Genomic DNA, 6,209 nt, shown 5'->3' on the forward strand with positions numbered 1-6,209 from the left:
TTGCTGAATATGTGTGATCTGATTAGGGTGATGATATATGTTAAATTACTTAGCATTACATGATATTTTATAATGCTTATTATATCGATTGAGGAACTCACCCTTACAACTATTTTTCAGGTAACGAGCAGTGATTGAGTAGAAGCTAATCCTTGGGGTCTAGTGTAGTTCCTTAGTGGGTCATGCTCTGGTAGATGTAACATCGGGACGGGATGTTTTACCTTATTTTCATTATTGGTTGTTGAATGATCTTACCTGTAATGTGTCACATGGTTTGCATGTTGTTGTTAGTTTGTATCCGCTGCGTATTATGCAAATGTTTATTTTGATAAATAAATGAGTATGACCAGATATTTTGGAACATGGTGTGAAGTGTCAAGTGTGACACCCTTAGTGGCATATTTACTCTGATTTATGTTTTGATGTTATAATTTATTTTTGGGGTATTTTAGAAGGGTGTTACAGAATCCATCGGAGTAACCTGGGCTTGGCATCTTTTTTACTTAATAGGTAACGAATGGCAGCATGATCGATGTAAACAATAATTTTTGCTCCTACTAGATAAGATCTAAATTTGTCTATAGCGAAAATTACAGCGAGTAATTCTTTTTCAGTTGTTGCGTAGTTAAGTTGGGCAGCATCTAGGGTTCTACTGGTATAATAAATGGCCTGTAATTTTTTATCTTTCCTTTGTCCTAGAACGGCTCCAACTGCATAATCAATAGCATCGCACATTATCTCAAAAGGTTCCGACCAATCGGGCGGTTTCATAATAGGTGCAGAGATTAATGCTTGCTTTAAGAGATTAAATGTGTCATTACATTTTTCGTCGAAAATGAATTCAGCATCTTTCATTAAAAGTCCGGTTAACGGTTTAGTTATTTTGGAGAAGTCCTTAATAAAACGCCGGTAGAATCCAGCGTGTGCAAGAAAGCTTCGGACTTCTCTGATTATTTTTGGTGGTTTTAGGTTTTCTATAACTTCTATTTTAGCTTTATCTACCTCTATACCTTTTTCGGAAACTATATGTCCTAAAACTATTCCTTCGGTCACCATGAAATGACATTTTTCCCAATTTAGCACGAGGTTTACCTCCACGCATCTCCAGGATTTTCTCAAGGTTAGCAAGGCAATTGTGGAAATCGAATCCGCAAACCGAGAAATCGTCCATAAACACTTCCATGATACCATCAAGGTAATTTGCAAAGATTGACATCATGCAGCGTTGGAAAGTAGCTGGGGCGTTACAGAGGCCGAAAGGCATTCGTCTGTAGGCAAAGGTTCCATAGGGGCATGTAAAAGTAGTTTTTTCTTGATCTTCGGGGTGAATAGGTATTTGGAAGAATCCAGAGTACCCATCTAAATAACAGAAGTAAGAGTGTCTAGCTAGACGGTCCAATATCTGGTCTATAAATGGTAAAGGGAAATGATCCTTCCTAGTTGCTTTATTTAATTTTCTATAATCTATACACATCCGCCATCCTCCTTCTAAACATTTTGCTACATGTTCGCCTTTATCGTTTTGCACGACTGTGATGCCTCCCTTTTTAGGTACTACATGCACAGGGCTCACCCACTTACTATCCGAGATCTGGTAGATTATACCTGCCTCAAGCAACTTAAGAACTTCCTTCTTAACAACATCACTCATTATAGGATTTATTCTTCTCTGATGCTCCCTAGAGGGTTTTGAATCTTCTTCTAGCGAAATCCGATGCATGCATACGAATGGGCTTATACCTTTCAGGTCAGAGATATTATATCCTAAGGCTGAGGGATATCTTCGTAAAACGTTTAAAAGTTGGTTCGTTTCCTCTTGGCTCAAGGTAGCACTGACTATAACTGGATGGTTCATCTTTTCATCGAGGAACTCATATCTCAGGTTCTTAGGCAGTTCCTTAAGTTCTAAGGTTGGTTTCTTAGGGCATGGCATAGGATCTGGGGTAAGGGATAAACATTCGTAAAGGTTATCATCGATGTAAGGTTCTTTAAAGTCATCATCTTCCTTTATGGGGGTTGATGGTAACTTGATTGTTTTTATAATTTCTTTTTGTTCTAATTCTCTAACACATTCATCAATGATATCTAAGGCATAACACGAGTCTCCCATCACAGGTGCCATAAGAAATTTCGAAAGTATAAATTCTATTTTCTCGTCACCTACCTCAAATGTCAACTTTCCTTTCTTGACATCTATTATGGCTCCTGCAGTCGATAAGAATGGTCTACCTAGAAGAATTGGTATATCATTGTCCTCTTTGATGTCCATGACGACAAAATCAGTAGGGATAAATAGTTGACCTATCCTAACAGGGACATCTTCTAAAATGCCTATCGGATATTTGACAGATCTATCGGCTAACTGAAGTGACATCTTAGTGGGTTGTAATTCTCCTAAGTTTAACCTCTCACAAACTGCTATAGGCATTAAGCTCACACTAGCTCCTAAGTCTAGAAAAGCTTTATCGATGACATGATTACCCAAAAGGCAAGGAATGGAGAAATTTCCAGGATCTTTATCTTTCTTTGCTAATTTGTCCTCGGAAATAGCATTACATTCCAAAGGTTTCGGATCGTCAAGTCTACGTTTGTTGGTAAGGATGTCTTTCAGAAACTTTGCATAAGAAGGTATTTTGGTGATGGCTTCTGTGAAAGGGATTTCTACATGAAGTTTTTCTATAACGTTAATAAATTTTTGGTACTGTTTATTGGTCTGGGTTTGTTTGAGTCTTTGGGGATATGGTATAGGTGGTTTATATGGCGGGGGCGGTACGTAAATTTTATCTTTAGGTTCTTCTCCTTTATCTCGACCTTCCTGGTTTTCAGATTCTTCTGGTTCCTTTACTTCGTCCGGGGGTTTGGTACATTCTTTAGAAGTTTCGGGTTCACTCAATCTTGGGTTTGGTGGCTCATCATAAGCGTTCCCACTTCTTAGGGTAATGGCTTTGGCTTGTCCTCTCGGATTTTGTTGAGGTTGTCCAGGGAATTGTCCTCCAGGTGTAGTCTGAGGGGCTTGGTTTAAAGCTACCTGAGAGATCTGTGTTTCAAGCATCTTGGTATGAGTAACTATTTGGTCAACCTTGGTTCCTAACTGAGTAATCAATTCGTTAACATGAATGTTTTGGTTCATGAACTCCTTGTTTTGTTGGGTTTGAGCGGTGATAAAATTTTCCATAATTTTCTCAAGGCTCGGCTTTGGTGGTACAGGTTGCATAGGTTGATTTGATCTAGGGGCTTGATAACTAGGTCTCGGAGGTGCATTATTTTGAATTGGGTTATTGTTTCTATAGGAGAAGTTAGGGTGATTCCTCCATCCAGGGTTATAAGTATTTGAATATGGGTTCCCTTGGGTGTAGTTCACTTGCTCGGAGTGGGTTTCGTTTAATAGACTACATTCAGCGGATTGGTGTCCTTGGGTTCCACATATCTCACAATCCGACGAAACTGCGGCTACAGTATTCGGGTTCGTGTACATGTGCTCGACTTTGAGAGCTAATGCGTCCATTTTAGCTTGCATCATGTCTATAGAGCTTAGTTCATGCACTCCTCCTTGGGCTTCCTTCCTCTCAACTGTCGCTCGTTCGACTCCCCATGATTGATGGTTTTGAGCCATGTCTTCGATGAGGGCACTAGCTTCAGGATAAGGTTTGTTCATCAGAGCACCGCCTGCGGCAGCGTCGACGGTCATCTTTGTGTTATAATGAAGTCCTTTCTAAGCCATGATGTGGGCATGCTCGTAATAACTCTTTATATCTCTCCCAAGCTTCGAACAACGATTCTCCTTGGTTTTGGGTAAATCTAGTTATATGGTTTCGAAGAACGGCGGTCTTACTCGGGGGAAAATATCTAGCAAGAAAAACTCTTCTAAGGTTATCCCAAGTCGTAATGGAATTGGGTGGAAGGGAATCTAACCATGATAGGGCTTTATCTCTGAGGGAAAAAGGGAATAATCTTAAACGTATTGCCTCAGGAGAAGCTCCATTGGTTTTAAAAGTATCTGCTAATTAAAGAAATATTTTTAAATGTTGGTTAGGGTTCTCGGTAGAGAGACCCGCGAATTGTCTCTGTTGCACTAATTGCAACAAGGATGGTTTAAGTTCAAAATTATTGGCTGGGATGATTGGGTTTACTATACTAGAACTAGGTTCTTCGTTAGATGGTTGAGCGAAGTCCTTAAGAGGTCTTTGGTTTTGATCTTCGGCCATAGCTCTCTTAATTCTATGAAAGAATAAACGTGCACGAGCGTAACGTTCAGGTTCCGCCAGAGGATTTACTAAACTTAAACTTCCGGTACTACGAGTTCTTCGCATTGACCGGCGGGAAATAACCTAAGTCTAAACGATATAACAACAGGAAAATGAAATTTGACGAAATTGGTCCCCGGCAACGGCGCCAAAAACTTGATGCGTTGTTAAACTTGGTGTTCGCAAGTGTACGAACGCGCCAGAGTAATATAAAAGATTATCGAACCACAGAGACCAAGTGTCAATCTATCGTTATCTGTTGTTATGGTGTTTATCAAAGGCAGTCAAAATAGGTGTTTTTGTAGTGTGCAATGAAAAGTAAAGTATTGAAAATAGAATATAATTTATAAAGACATGGTCGAATGTAATTCACGTAATCAGTTGATAATCCAAGTACTTGCTAATAGAACTACTTATGGGCAATGTTTCCTACTTTGAAAAGAACTAATTTAACAGGAACTGTCGCTTTCGCGTATTCAGAACCGAGTTGTACTCCCTAATCAAACCCTCTTATTGTCACTTATAAAAAGGCGCCCATTGCGTTAGAGTAGTAAACCTATTTTTAAGAAATATAGTATCTTAACTAAGTTGAAAAGTATTATAACCTGGATTTCTTAACCAAAAAAGGTTCTTACGAACCAGACTCTAAACTTATAAACGCGTCCGAAAATAGTTTTAAAATCTCTTTTCTCCTTGATGTTAAAAACTCCCAATGAACTAGACAAAGCGCTTTCGCTGTTTTTGAAATAGTTAAAAACAATTAAGTTTATAAAGACGTTGGACGGCTTTCGATCTTACCCAACGGAATTGAAGTGCGGGAAAACTTTAGTTGAAAGTTAAAATAGCCCTTAAGTGTTTCTACGAACAATCGTACGGATTATCGGTTTAATTACGATCCTTACATTCTAACCTTTTAGATTTAGTTAGACATGGTAAAGTAAAAGTGCATTAAAGTAAATAAAAGTAGTGCGAGTGCGAGAAATAAATAAAAGTAGTGCGAGTGCGAGAATTAAATAATTTAAAGCGAGTGCGAGGAAATAAATAATTTAAAGCGAGTGCGAGGAAATAAATAAAGTAAAGGCGAGTGCGGGAAATAAACAAAGTAAAGGCGAGTGCGGAAAATAAATAAAGTAAAGGCGAGTGCAGGAAATAAATAAAGTAAAGGCGAGTGCGGGAAATAAATAAAGTAAAGGCGAGTGCAGGAAATAAATAAAGTAAAGGCGAGTCCGGGAAATAAATAAAGTAAAGGCGAGTGCAGGAAATAAATAAAGTAAAGGCGAGTGCGGGAAATAAATAAAGTAAAGGCGAGTAATGAAAACCTGCTCCAATCGGAGGGCTGAATAAATTGCAATGCGGAAAAGAAAATGGCGGCAGGATTAACTTCCTTCCAAAGTGCTCCAAACTCGATTACAGACTCTATCACAGACTTGATGACAAAATTGTGGTAACACTCCAATGCGAAGCGACTACCACTATAAAATACTGAATATATGCCTAAGTGAAACAAATTTGCTTCTGAGTTTGCCTCTGTTCTAAGTTTGGATGGTTGTAAAACTGAATTCGAGTTTCTATTTATAGGAAAATAAAAAAGGTGGAATTGACTTGGATGCCCTTCAACTTGAAAATAGAGGAAACCGTTTCCTTCTTGTGGCGCGCGCCACAAGGCTATGGCGCCCGCCACAAGCACAAAGTGGGGCGCCTTAGTGGATGAAGTGGGGAAACGTGGGAGTTGAGGAAGTTGGACTTGGACACGTCATGGCTTGGTCTGTGGCGCCCGCCATGGGGTAAGCCATAAGCACAAAATGCTGAATTTTAGGGTTTTTAGCCCTTTTTCACTCCTTTTCTCGATCGGGGCTCCGATTAAAGTAAAAACCTGAAAACAAAGGAAAACACAGTAATAACACAACAAAATGACAATAAAATAACTAGAATGCATGTTGTCGCAACGCGAAAAACAACCGGCGG

The 6,209-nt window shown here is 39.2% G+C and overlaps 1 non-coding gene across 1 annotated transcript; it reads left to right on the plus strand.

The window, feature by feature from the left end:
* The first annotated feature begins 3,714 nt into the window (after window positions 1–3,714).
* On the plus strand, window positions 3,715–3,821 carry LOC127088422 (small nucleolar RNA R71). The gene has a single exon (XR_007790259.1). It is a non-coding gene; the product is annotated as a small nucleolar RNA R71 (small nucleolar RNA).
* The last annotated feature ends 2,388 nt before the right edge of the window (window positions 3,822–6,209 follow it).

The sequence above is a fragment of the Lathyrus oleraceus genome, chromosome 5 (assembly GCF_024323335.1).
Source record: "Lathyrus oleraceus cultivar Zhongwan6 chromosome 5, CAAS_Psat_ZW6_1.0, whole genome shotgun sequence".
In the NCBI taxonomy this organism is placed as follows: domain Eukaryota; kingdom Viridiplantae; phylum Streptophyta; class Magnoliopsida; order Fabales; family Fabaceae; genus Lathyrus; species Lathyrus oleraceus.